This window comes from Oculina patagonica, chromosome 3 (genome assembly GCF_052425735.1).
Source record: "Oculina patagonica isolate OP01 chromosome 3, crgOcupat, whole genome shotgun sequence".
Classification (NCBI taxonomy): Eukaryota; Metazoa; Cnidaria; class Anthozoa; order Scleractinia; family Oculinidae; genus Oculina; species Oculina patagonica.
The window spans coordinates 4874898-4889072 of NC_135760.1; the positions used below are offsets into that span (position 1 = coordinate 4874898).

The window sequence follows — 14175 nt, forward strand, 5'->3', positions numbered from 1 at the left end:
GCAGGACATCTGATGGTCTGTGATTCAGGCAATCAGAGGGTTCAGGTGTTCGAACTGAGTGGAAAGTTTGTAACAAAGATTGGAACAGAAGGTAGCGGGTTAGGAGAGTTTAATGACCCATTCTCTACAGCAGTTCTTAGTGATGGTAGGATAGTTGTGTCTGACCGGTATAATCATCGAAGTCAGATATTTCAGTAGCTTTGATATCCACCCAACTGTAACGTAACACGAATCAATTTCCTTAGTGATTAACATCTGCCATCAGTTGGTTTAGAAAACGATTTTGATCTACAGTTGTATTTGTCAACTTTTAGTCATTTGGGGGTCCATGTAAGTCTATAAGTAACAAATTTAGAATGTAACCTCACTGCAAAAGAAATGTTTATTGAAGTGTCTGGAAGTTTAGACGAAAAACAGAGATCCTTTTTAATTAAAATGTCAGGGGTTCTTAACAAGATATTACCTTACCCATGGGAAACAATTTGTTTTTAACGAGTACCTTAAGCTGAACTGTTGTAAATATCAGTTTACCAAAATTACTTTAACATTTTTTTAAAGAATTCATATTTAGTTTACTTAGCAGGTATTGTATCGTTTCATTTGCTGTAAATAAATAGTGGAACATGTTTTCCTTCATATTACAGTAAATTTGTGTAAATTTTGTTACCAAACATAGAAATAACTGCACATTGTAACCTGTATTTTTATCTGTATCTTTCACAAAAACATTGCCGGCAAAACACAAATTTGTTGTAAATAAGTAGTATTGTATATTGTGACAAAAATAATCTGTGATATTACTGATGATGAAAAGTTTGATCTATAACCTGATCATACACCCTTGTAAAAGGCAATGAAATGTGAATAAAAAGTAGTTTTTATTCTAGACTTTTAACTGGTTACTAGGTCATTATTGGGAACAGTTTTTTTTGTAGGGGCGTGATATGATTACCTTTTAATTGATTATCACCTAACTAGGTGATAGGCTTTTGACTTGGAACGATAACATGTATCACGTACTGGATATAACCGTAAATATACAAGAGTCAAAACGTCAATGAGCTATTAGCCAATTTAGATATGGTATTTTATATCTCTAAAAATTTTTTTGATTTCCGTTGAAATTTGTTTTTAAATTTGAATATTTATAGTTGCAGCCGTTGAGCAAGACTAAAGGTGCGTCACGCATTCAATCGAGTGGAAACGTTGCCTGAACTTATACACCCCCCCCCCCCCCCCCCACCACCACCACCACCACCACAACTCCCCATTCGAGGGAGAGGTCAGCTTCGAGCCAAAGTGGCGCATACTGCCGGAGCTTATCCCGGTTTCCTTAGCATTAAGCAGCTAGGAGTATTTCTACTCCTCCCTGGATGGGATGCTAGTCAATCGCAGGGAGTAGCCAGCTTCGGGCACGCTTGGGGGACCTTCGGGCTCCGGATCTAATTCGTGATTCGTCGGTTGAGAGGAAACGCTGGAAAATTCCTGTACCATCTAGGGGCTGTCATCATCCTTCCCCTCCTCCTCCCCGGCCCTAGTTTCCTTCGCAGCCGTTACTTGGGATGTCACGCAACGCTCTCCCAAAGTAACGGCTGTGAAGGAGACTACCCCGGCCTGGGTCGCCCGAAATAATAGACAAAAGGACCAAAAATAGTTTTTGTGGCCTCCGTTATAACGGTCGAATATATATAAGATCTTAGTTGTCTTGGGCTCTTGGGAACGTCACGCTATCTTGTAAATTCGTGTGAGAGGAGTGCGTTACAGGCCTAAAGAATGTTTGTCTCTGGTGTCTCTTCCTGTTTGTTGGATGATTTTACAAAATCCTTAATATTTTTTGGGGGTTTTCTGGCAGATGATCTGGTATCCCCAATACAACAGAGTGGGACCAGTATGCCTGACAGAATCAAATTTTCCTTCCTTTACAAACTGTTTCGTCACTGGACGGGCAATAACCGAGAGCAGTAAGCAAAATCAATCCCAGGTGTGAAGCTCTGCTAAGCCAGGGAAGTGAGCAATATGTAGGCTTGATAACAGGCCCATGGGTGAGCGCCAAGGTCAGGGAAGGAGAAAAATCGAGGCAGTTATTTGTATGTATGCGACCATCCCAGACATGTATGAATTCATCTTCAGTTCGTTTGCAATATACGATTGGTGCGCAACGAGCGAAGCAGTGTTTATGGTCTTACTTAGGCGCCTAAATTCTCGGTTTGATATTAACTTTTAGCAGCACCAAATCCCTTGCATTCAGTTTTCATTTCTTGCTGCATTGCCTTCAGAAAGCAGGAGCAGATCCCTCTACATAGCTACAGTGTCTCATGTTTTTTAACCGAATTCGCTGGAGCTGAGCGCTTATTCAGGTCATCCTGAATAAGAGAGTCCTAGAACGCTCTTCGCGCCTTTCATGGCTCACTGATCCTCTTCCGCCACCCCACCCCCCCCCCCGTTCCTTCACTATACTCCAATAGGTTGTGCTGCTCGCTAGCTACTCAAGTCAGCGCAGCCATCTAAACAAATACATCTAAACAAATAATTTAAACAAATACATTCTTCCATTCCTTTCCTAGCATAGTTATCTTGTAGAGTATGACGCGACGCTTATGTTTATAAATCAAGAGGCTTTGAGAGAAGCTGAGCTTCCCCTTGTATCACGTGGCACTTGTCAGAGAAGCAATGATTTTGGATTCTGCGACACAAACCGCATGCGCTGTGCTGGTTACGCTCAAAGCGGAATTGACGCATGTCCAGTTGATAGTGGAGGACCGCTGGTATGTGAGAGGAACAGCAAGTGGCATCTGATGGGCGTGGCCAGCTGGGCTACAGGGTGTGGACAAAGCGGACACTATAGAGTGTACGCTGATGTGTTGGAGCTCAAGAAATGGATAGAAAGAATAATGCTGCACAATTTGTAATAGGATGTTTGCTGAATGTTTTGTTAGGTTTGCAAAGTAATACGTAGAAACTTTAGACTAGTAGTACTATTAAAACTTTGATTGGGTTAACTTTTGTCGAGAATTCGATAAACGAAGAAAGTTGTTGACGGTTTAGTTCCAGTGTAAGTCAGTTTTGGACAACTTAGTGGTGAAATCAATTATGTATTATTACAAAGGAGCTAATATTGTCCAATAGATGGGATCTTGCCCCTCTTCTGACCTTGAGAGATCTGAACACAAAATAACAAAGTAAAAGCGTTATATTCGAGGCAGAAGCTTTTTATAATCTGATACAACAATCTCGACATCGTTTCGTTTTCTCCATAAATGTTTATTACATTGTACAATGAATAAAACATGTTTAATAACTTAGCTACTGAACGGACAACAAGTTATTTTCCACTTTGTCCCCAGCGTCCTCTCGGTAGTAGGCGAAATGTTGGGGAAGACCCAGGGACTCGGCTTGACTACCCCTTCATGAAAATGGGCTCAAAACATAAAAGTTATACTCCTGAAATTCCTCCAAAGTTGCCAAGGCACATCAACTTACTTTTCGAATTTCCGTTCGAGCTACGCGAACGGTAATCCGTTGCCTAAATATTGCGAATTTGAAAATTTTAACTACGCGTTTTATACAACAACATGCATGGCCGCGACCTTGGAAATAGATCGATCCTGTATGTTTTAGGGGCTTAGTGTTTTGGTACTGCTTGCGGCTGTTTTATTTCAAAATTTTCCCAGTTGCTATATTTATATTATGGCACCTCTAAAAGGGTTCACGAAAACAGGAATTAGTTGTCAAGAAATAAAATTGATATTTAATTAATCTCTTTTGTCTGCTAGGACGTGGATATTTTGAAATTTGCAACTTAAGAGGTTAAAACCCACATGAGAGCTACACCTCAGACAATGGATTCTATAACAGTTCTATAGGTTAAAGGGCTTTGAAATAATGTTGGACCTGCATTACTAGTTTTTCTGAGCAACTGATTTATAACATTTGTTTTGCTCGAACAAATGTTAATTACAAGATCATGGCCCTTCCCCAATGGAAATTTTTGTATCATTTGTAATTTCTTAATTCGTTTTCCGTCAGCCTAAGCTGGTTAACCGTGTTAACCTGGAAAGTCTGGAAACACGAGCATGATGTAATGTGCACCACCTAAATGACTCTTCGAGACTTTAAAGAGAAATTATGCAGCCATGCTTTGTTTACGAATGTGGTTTTGCTACATTTCTAAACTCTCTTCTGGACCTGTTTGGTTTATGATTTCTGATATGAGAAAAGCATGGGCTTGAAACTGAATAATTAATGATAAGTAATAATGCGAAAGGGTGCTGATAGAGTTTTGCAATCTTTCTAGCTACAAAGGTCAAGCTATTTTGATCACGATTCTTAAATCTTGGCGATCAATGTAAACAATTCTTAGAAGTCAGACAGTGCCGCACGTCAAGCCTTTTGTGATTGGCCAATGCTAAAATGTATCAGCCTGATAAATACAATATCTGCATGATCACAAGACTTCATTGTTGGAGGCGTTTTCAACTCCAATTAGCTTCGTTGTTGTCCGTCACGGCGATAGCTTTATCATGGATTTACAAACCTTGCTAAACAATCTTCATGAAGAAGTATCCTGTCCTGTGTGCATGACCACGTTCACGGAACCGAAGCAGTTGCCATGTTTACAAGAGCTTTTGTCTTCACTGCTTGCAAGGGATTCAACGAACGAGCGGACGCCGTGATATCATAGCATGCCCAGAATGTAGGAGAGAGATTAGAGTCCCCACAAGTGGAAATCTTAACGATCTGCCGACTAACTTTCGGATCAACAGTTTGCTGGATGTGTTGGCTATCAGAGAGTGCAGTACAGATGGCGTCAAATGTGGAAATTGCGACAAAAGAAGCGCACAGAGCTCATACTGTTTCCAGTGCCTTGGATTCTGGTGTCATCATTGTATTACTGCGCATAACATAATCCGCGCTAACAGAGAGCATAAACTGCTTGCGCTTAAAGACTTTCAAGATCAAGACATTGAGGAGGTGTTAAAGCGACCAGCATTTTGTCCAAGGCCAGGCCACGAAAAGAAAGAATTGGAATTCTTTTGTGAAAAATGCGAAGTTCCCATTTGCAACGCCTGTGCTTTGACAAAATATCATGAAGGTCACGCCAAGATACTCTTGGAAGACGCTGCAAATGAACGAAAGTTACAAATCAATTCTATGATTGAATTGCAAAAGGGAATTGTGCAACAGAAGAGAAAAAGAATCACCAAACTTGACGAAAACTGCGTTCAAATTGAAGCAAAAGCCGCTGCCGCGAAGCAAAACGTAAACAGGTTTGCTGAAAATCTGACGGCAGTTATCGAAGCGAAGCGAAGGGAAATATTAAACAAAGTGGAAATTCAAATGAAGCAATCTGTCGAGCGTCTGCGAAATCAACAATGCAAGGGAAACAATCAAGTGAAACTGATCGAGACAGAAATCGCGAAAACTGAAACGCTTTTAAAGCGAGGTCCAAGCGCTGAGATTGTTCAGCTAGATAACCTCGCAATAAACACAATCTTTCAGGAAGGACTCGGCGATGAAGGAGAACAATTCGAGTGTGACCTTGAAGGCCTTTGTCAATTCGTTTTCGTACAAAATGAAACATTAATGGAGGAAGCAATCACTGAAGGAATCGGCTCATTCAAAACACTTCTCAGCAAGACTGAAGCGCTGCAATCAAGCGCCGAAGGAAAAGAAATCAGTGAAGCAACTGTTGGACTTGAAGCACAGTTGGTGTTGACAACAAGAAATGCTGAAGGAGAACAATGTTACGAAGAGCGTGACTCGGTAACAGTGGACATTAAAAATCATCAAGGCCGTGACTGTGCAACGAAAGCACGAGTCCAAGATAACAGGGATGGCACCTACAAGGTCAGCTATTTTGCCAACGAAACTGGAAAATGCGACGTATCAGTGAAGGTAAATGATGAACATATTCGCGGCAGCCCTTACAGTGTTCAAGTGAAACCCAGACAGTACAGACCCGTGTTATCTTTTGGAAAATACGGTTCGTCTGCTGGAATGCTTTACTCTCCTTGGGAGCTGGCAGTAATTGAACGCAACGAAATTGCAGTAGCTGATGCTGGTAACCACAGGGTTTCAGTATTCAGTAGTGATGGGACTCACTTACGATCGTTCGGTAGAAAGGGTGATAAACAGGGAGAGTTTAACTTTCCTTGCGGCGTAGCTTTTGATAAGAATAGTAATATTATAGTAGCGGACACTAATAACCACCGAGTCCAAATTTTTAGTGAGCAGGGTGAGTACCTGAACCAGTTTGGCGAACAAGGAAGTCTTGATCACCAGCTTAAGTATCCTAGTGGTTTATCTGTTGACAGTGACGGGAATATTATTGTTGCTGATTCAGGTAACAAACTAATCAAAATATTTTCTCCTAGCGGTCAGTTTTTGTGTAAACTTGGCGGTGAAGGCTCTTTCACCTGGCCCTTTCACTGTGTCGAATATGACAAGTATCTTATAGTGTCAGACAATCATGAACACTGTATCAAAGTGTTCAGTAGGGATGGGAATTTTCTGTACAAATTTGGAAAGAAGGGGGAGGGAGACGGGGAGTTCAATGACCCTCGTTACTTGTCAGTTAACAAAGCAGGACACCTGATGGTCTGTGATTCATGGAATCACAGGGTTCAGGTTTTCGAACTGAGTGGAAAGTTTGTAACAAAGTTTGGAACAAAAGGGAGCGGGATAGGAGAGTTTAATGACCCATTCTCTACAGCAGTTCTTAGTGATGGTAGGATAGTTGTGTCTGACCTGGGTAATCATCGAATTCAGGTATTTCAGTAGCTTTGATATCCACTCACCTGTGACGTAATTTGAATCATACAATTTCCTCAGTGATTCACATTTGCCATCAGTTAAATCTAAAAAATGAAACGATTTTGATCTACTTGCCAACTTTTAGCCGTTATGGAGTGGGGGGAGGGGGGGGGGGGTGGGAGACCATATCAGTCTATAGTAAGTTACAAATTTTGAATGAAAGCTCGCAACAAACAAAACGTTTTGTTCATGCCCGGGAGTTAAGACAGGAAACTGAGATCTTTTGAATTTAAATGCCAGGGGGTTCTGAACAATGTATTTCCTTATTGTAGTTGATTACTAAATTACTTGTCACCGAGGTAATCTGTTTTGAACTCGTAAGCCGAACGGTTGTAAATATCAGTTTACTAAAACTACTTAAAATATTTTAAGGAATTTATATTGAAGTTTATTTAGCAAATATTGTTTCCTTGGATTTTCTGTAAATAAATAGTGAAACACGCTTTCCCTAAAATTAAGTAAATTTTTGTAAATTTAGCTACCAACAACTATTCTTAACTGTAGCCAGTTTAGATCACTTGTCATAGAAATAACTACACATTGTAACCTGTATTTTGATCTGTACCTTTTAAAACAAATTTTCAAAACATAAATTTGTTGTAAATAAGTAGTATTATATGTTGTGACATAAATAATCTGCGTGACATTTACTGATCATGACTTAAGAAAACCTGATCAATACATCCTTGTAAGATTCGAAAAGGTAATGAAATGTGAATAAAATGAAGTTTTTTCCAGAGTTTAAACTGGTGACCATGTCATTATTGGGAGCAGTTTGTAGGGGCGTGATATGATTACTTTTTAATTGGTTTGAAACAGAAGCTTATCACCTAGCGAGATGATAAGCTCTTGATTTGAAATGATATCATGTACTGGATTGTACTGGATATAACCTGAGTATACTAGAGTCAATAAGCTATTAACAAGTTTGGATATTGTTTTTCAAAAATTCATTCAATTTCCTAAAATCGAAATGGAAATTATTAGATGATTGATTTTCAGAAATTTGTTTTTAAATTTGAATATTTATTGCTGCAGTGTGCTCTAAGCAAAAAGTGAGTGACGCATTTGATCGAGTGGAAACGTTGCTAGTAAACAAATTTTCCCCACCACTTTAATCTCGAGAGAGATCAATCTCGATCCCAGGGCTTTTCCCTTGAGATTAAAAACTTAAATGACCAAGGTGTGTTAATTTTTGGCCAGTTTCGGGGTACCTCCGGATCTAATTCGTTATTCGTCGGTTGATACCGAAATCCCGGAAAATCCCGTACCATTTGCTGTGTGCCATCACCTAGAGTATTATTCAAATTTTGCCTAAACTGAAATTAAGAATAAGGCCAAAAAAAATTAAATATTATCTTACTAGGTTATTACAGTTAGTTTTATGAGAATGAGATAAGAGGGCTTCTTTACTTACCATGAAATCGCAAATCATGAGTAAAATGTCCTTCTACTCGCTTGAACTGCTTGTCAAAGCCAGCGCGTGTCACGTTGGCCGATCGATAGGCATTGTGGGATGTTTCCTCTCCCACTGGCTGCCAATTATAAATAGAATTGAGTTCAAAATAATTGTTATTAGTTTTTGGATTCTTTCAGATCAGTGGTCGATCTAGGGGAGGAGTCCGGGGGGTCCGGGTCCTCATTTTATTTTTAGGTCAAACTGAGGTCCGAATGGCCGGGGGAAATGATTTTCGAGTGTGCCCCCCTTATTTCAGGGTCTGGATAATCGCCCTCCCCCACATTAATCAATCCTGGCGTGACAGTGAAAACCAGTAATACCAAAACATCCCAAACCTTTATTATTAATCACAAATTCAAGGTATCGGTGTTACCAATACAGAAATTATAAGCACTATGCCCGCTTGTAGTAAATAAAGTTATTTTAAAGTTCTTATTTCCCATTGTCTCCGTGCAGTGTAACAGAAGATCATTGGACCAGTATGTACCCCATGGCTTTGATGTGTTTGTTGCCATTATCCGGGCTAAAGGCAGCCTCGTTGCCACACGTGTTTGTGTCGTCATGCGACCCTCCGGTCCCAAACCCGATCCTGGAGTCGCAGCTATTGCAATCATTTTCTTGATTGCCAATTATGCCAATTCTTGCTTTAGCGCCATTGGGATTTCCTCCGATAGAATTGAACCCTTCTTGGTTGCAGTTGGTTTGCAGCGAAGCCTCTGTGCCAATCAGAGTCTTCCATTTGTCTCGACCCAGGAACGTATCGCGATGCTCTCCATCGGCAATCAGCGAGTAAAGGGAGTTCGCGCTCTCTTCGAAAACGATAAAATTCCGTTGTCCGTTGGCCTCCATACCAAGGCAGATCTTGGTGAAGGGCGTGTTCCAGTATGACGGTAACTTGACTTCATTTGTGTCGAGTGCTGTTGCCCCTACCGGGAGTCCGTAGTCATTTTTGTCACTCCAGTAGGACGAATCGTAATGAAACGTGTTCTGCGTAGAAGAGAAAAAAAAAAGAAATTAACCAGACTAAAAGGATATGTTGCATGGATCTTTGTCAAGATACCTGATTTTACTTATTTGTTTACACCTCTTGCCCACCGGCCTTTCACTCGCGCGCTGTTCTTTTGAACAACGAGCAAACTCTCACCATTTAAGAGATTAAATTAAGATTTGCTACAAAATAAAATTTAAAATGTGCTCAAGCTACCCGTGCGTGAATATTCTTATGAGGCATGACTTCCACTTGCGCCTCCCCTTTCCACCTTCCCCCTCAAAAGTCCCCACGGGATGAATAGACCTCTCCTGGACTATTCAACAGTCACCCTCATCTTTAGAAACTACTACATTTGTCCTTTCTTCCCGTATATAGTTCGTCAAAGGAGTATCAAAAATAAAAATAAAATAAAATTAAAAAAAGCAGAGAAACAACATAAACGCGCTAAAAAGTGGCGAGAAAACGAGTGAAAAGAGAGAGTGCTTGTAGTCTACTATGTATTGTACCTTAGAGCCGTCTATCTTCATCACCAGTGTCCATCCTCCACCGCAGCATTCACCGAGGCCGGCGTCACTCATGTGACAGTAAACAGATATTTTCCAACATCCTGCATCGTCAAATCGTAAGGTTGGTCTTCCTGTGCCCTGAAAGATCGTAAGTAACCGATTTGACTTCGTTCTAAAAAATTCTGAATATTATCTCATACGAAAGGCGAATGAACCATAGCTGAAAATGCGACAGCCTAGTCGCTAAGAATTCTCTCTTTCTTGTTTTATGACCACTTTCGGTGACGTCACTGCTCACGATAGAGTCCAGACTCTACTCAGCTCCCTGAGCCGTGAACGCGCGGCCTAACGCCTAGGAACTAGGTTGGCGGTGAGACGGGTCAGTGAGACCCAAGTAAGATTAAAAATGACAGATAGAAAACAAAGCAAAACAATAATGTGTGAGAAGCAAGCCAGCTGAGTAAGGTCAGGATATTTAAGAACATCCTAAGAACCCACCCGAGTCTAAATTTTGGTAAAAACCCTCCTTTTAGGAGGAGGGGAGAGGGTGGAGGCGGTGAAGAGATTAGATCAACGCCCTTCTTCTGTAAGGCAATAGAGCCATTTTGAACTGAAAAACGGGAAGTTGGCTTAAAAGAAGTAACAGTCAGCAATACTTACTTGGACTTGTCATAAATCTCTTTGCACGAAGCTGCTGGCTCTGGTGACCCGGAACCTATTTCAACAACAAAAAAGAAACGTAAGTTTGCTAATCTCCGTTAAATTACTTATGATTAATTAGAGCAGTTTTCAATTGAGTGTTTGTAAAACCAAAACCAAAGTAATTACTCCGGCCAATCACAACGTGTCCTTGAAGGACACAGACAATCCAGTGAACCAATCAAAACTCGAAGCAAATACATGTAGCTGGCACGAAGCGCGGGAAAACGTGCGCGAGCGAGTCACGATTGGTTTTGGTTTTAGTTCTGATTGGCTGAGAGCCTGAGAAAGTGGCGCGAGATTTTTAGCCAATCATTGAGCATAGTAATGCAAAACCAAAGCAAACGCAATTTACTTTCGACACTCAAGTGAAAACCGCTCTAACGAGATAAACCGGAACCTATTAAAACAAAAAATCGGTCCGCGATGCGTACGTGTGGGGGCTTGATAATTTCAAATTTGATTCTTCTTTTTTGTGAATTCATTTAGTACATTCAATAACTTTAAGGCTGCTATTTATTGCGGCAAATAATCTTTGCGATTTTCAGCAAATCGCCAAATTTAGTAGCCACAGTAATTTCTACTCGCGAGATTTACCCTGTTTTGCAGTTTAAGCAAGATCAAAAAACAAGATCAAGGAGCTCTTCGAGCCACGACTGACTTTTTTGCCAAGTTAAAAAGTTCAGTTTTCATTCCTTGAAAATTTATGTGCAACAGTGATTCAAACATTGATAGCGGAATGTCTATTACATTGATATAACATATTTTCACCTAACTTTAAAAGTATAATTGAGAGGCGCACTCGGGTAGGCATCTTACTGGGAAACGATAGTTCGCGAGAGGTCCCGAGTTCGAACCCCAGAGGAGACAATTTTTTTTTCTTTTTTCCTTTTTTTTTCCTTTTTTAACCAGTAGCACTAAAATGGTTTGTTTATTATATCGCTGCATTGCAGAATAATTAACATATATCAGAACATATAGCCATATAGACTGATTCAAGTACAAATGTATTAAATTGTCCTGTTTCATCTGAAAAGCTCTTCCTTTTATTCCCAACAACTGGCAGCCACGCACGCGATTTTAGCCAACGCTCTGGTTTCTAGATAGATCCATCGTTAATGAAGCTTATGTGAAACCCGATTTAGTTTTCGAATATTCCTACATAGGCCGTTTTACGGATATTGACTTTGCCCCTTCGCATCCTATAATATATATTTTTCTTTTATTATGGTAATTGCGGAATTATCACAATAAAAAAATAAATCATTTTAATAAGCATTATAGGATTCGAAGGGGGCAAAATGCCGTATCCGTAAAACGGCCTATGTACGACGCTAGCTGGACATATACGAAAGAGATCGATTATTACATCGCTTTTCGTAAGCGTAAAAGCTCCTCTTGAATTGATGTGCAACCTGCACAGACTTCCAGCCAAACGAAATGTTGGCTAGTATGACTTCGTGAGCTGCTGTAATGACGAGCAACTACAGGAACAGCTGAAATTAAAGAAACCACACAAAACGACACGCCAAAATCCAATATAGCCTACTCGACACGCACCGCCGACCTCATCCCCAGGCTCTCTCGCAGAAGACCACGTGACGCAAGCAAACCCACGCACAAATAAATAAATAAATAAATAAATAAATAAATAAATAAATAAATAAATCCCTCAGTCGATGCCAATGTGGAGGCTTTGCCCCCACAAAAAACGAAACGTAAGTTTGCTAATCTCCGTTAAATTACTTATGATTAATTATGATTTTGGGGAAGTGACGAGAAGTCGGGATTCTACTGTGAATATGAACGAGCTCAAAGAATTAAGTGAGTCGGCTGTGTGTCACATAACACAATATTAAAAACCATTTATTGATGCCCTCCTGCGTTTAAATTTTGGTTAAAAGCATTCCGGATTTCTTTTGCGTTTCTCTACAGTTTCAAGTCAAAACCACAGGGTTTTGTGTTGTTATAAGTCCAGTTTATATGCAATGCAATAGAATGATCTTAAATTGCACCGTGGCGTACCCTCTTTAAATCAAGAAACAAAAAGACGCGAGCAAACTGTATTATAAAAATTTGTCTGAATTTTTTTTCGGAATTTGCATTCATATCATAGCTTATATTATTACGTGGGTGAAAGAAACACCGCCTTTCTTTAATGAGACGAAAACAGTCGTAAAGACGTTTTATAAAGCTACAAAAACGCACATACATTTCCATTGCTTTTTCTATGCTAAAATTGACGTTTTCACACTTCATCTAACTTTGAAGAACAGAATGAGTAAACTTACCTGACGAAGAACCACTTCCACTAGTCCCTCCACTCGCCAACAGCTTGGCTAACGTGGCATTTATCTGGTCTAACTTCGCATCTATCTGCTGGAGTCCCGTACTTCGCATCTATCTGCTGGGTCCCGCTCTTGGTCAGCTAACTTCGCATTTATCTTCTGGAGTTCATTACAAGCACGGCATCTTTTACCTTTTACGACAACATGGAATATGCTTGTAAAATTAAGCAACAGAAGAACTATTGCCGTGGACAGCTTCATTCTCCAATTCTTCGAGAAAAACCTCAAGAGATAAACTGAGCTTCGACTTTAACTTCGACGACGTGTTCTTCTTGTATATGGGCTGCTTAACTGGCCTGGTCAGTTTCTATGAACATGTTTCTGCTCGCAAAATGAACAACTGAGAATTAGTGACAGTTGTTTCCTAGGATAATTTCAGCTATCTGAGCGGAGAATTTCTGCCTTGTCGATCAAGTAAACAAACTCAAACCCTTAACCAATTCCAAATCTCTATTAACCCTAAAACCTAACACAAACATTCATCTCTAACCCTAAATCTTATCCTTATTCCTACCATAATTCAAAACCTAACCCTTAATACCCTAAAACAAAATTCACGTCTGAGAAAATAGTGACAGATGGTACCCTTAATGCCGGAATTAAATAGGCTTCTTTCGACGTATTAAAATTTAGCTTAGTGGCGAGGCCTAGAGCACACGAACAAAAGAAATTTTACAAGCATGTTTGTTCATTTCTTTTGTTTGTGTCCTCTAGGCCTCGCTACCAAGCTGAATTTTAATACAATCAAAATAAACCTATTTCAGCTAACGGGTAGAATTTTTGCCTTCATTTGTCGATCAGATAAATACATTTCAAAGATCCATCGAGGAATTTAGAGAGTATTTCTGATCATGATTCATTGCTAGAAACCAAGGCTACAATTAAGGGTGGGAAGTCATGTTTTCCTGTGTAAGAGGGCAGATTTCAGATCAGAGTTTGAATAAGTTCGGTCTCTTTAACATTCTCAAAAATGTGGACGTGGGAAAGCCTCAAAATGTGCTTGAAATTTAGAAAAATATAGTAGTAAGCATTTTGTCAAGGCATATTCCCAGTTTTGTGCTGCCGGGTCATTTCAGAGTAATCCAATGAAATGAAAAAGATTCTTCTCTCATTTCGTAGTCATTTGCATTCATTACCTTTCCGTATTATATACCATGAATGGGGCATACTTTATGATCACATCTTTATTCCCACGCCACAATTTCTAACCCCGGAGTAACTGGTGATAAAATGCAGAATAAGTTGGTATATACTGGCTGTAAACTTAGTAAAACTCAACAAAAATCTCAACCCAGATAGACAAAAGAATTCCTTTATTAACAATCTTCCACGCACACCCCCCACGCACCCCATCCCTTA

The 14175-nt window shown here is 39.9% G+C and overlaps 1 long non-coding RNA gene and 2 pseudogenes across 2 annotated transcripts; 1 reads left to right on the top strand and 2 right to left on the bottom strand.

Moving 5' to 3' along the window:
* The first annotated feature begins 4519 nt into the window (after positions 1-4519).
* On the top strand, positions 4520-7559 carry LOC144645111 (E3 ubiquitin-protein ligase TRIM71-like; annotated as a pseudogene).
* Positions 7560-8605: 1046 nt separating this feature from the next.
* Positions 8606-9865, bottom strand: LOC144645241 (putative skeletal organic matrix protein 5 pseudogene; annotated as a pseudogene). The gene is made up of 2 exons (XR_013569241.1): positions 9770-9865; positions 8606-9259 (listed from the first exon to the last, which is right to left on the bottom strand). The product of XR_013569241.1 is annotated as a putative skeletal organic matrix protein 5 pseudogene (transcript).
* Positions 9866-9874: 9 nt separating this feature from the next.
* LOC144645250 (uncharacterized) lies at positions 9875-12818 on the bottom strand. Its single transcript, XR_013569254.1, has 3 exons — positions 12760-12818; positions 10430-10484; positions 9875-9907 (listed from the first exon to the last, which is right to left on the bottom strand). It is a non-coding gene; the product is annotated as an uncharacterized LOC144645250 (long non-coding RNA).
* Positions 12819-14175: the final 1357 nt, after the last annotated feature.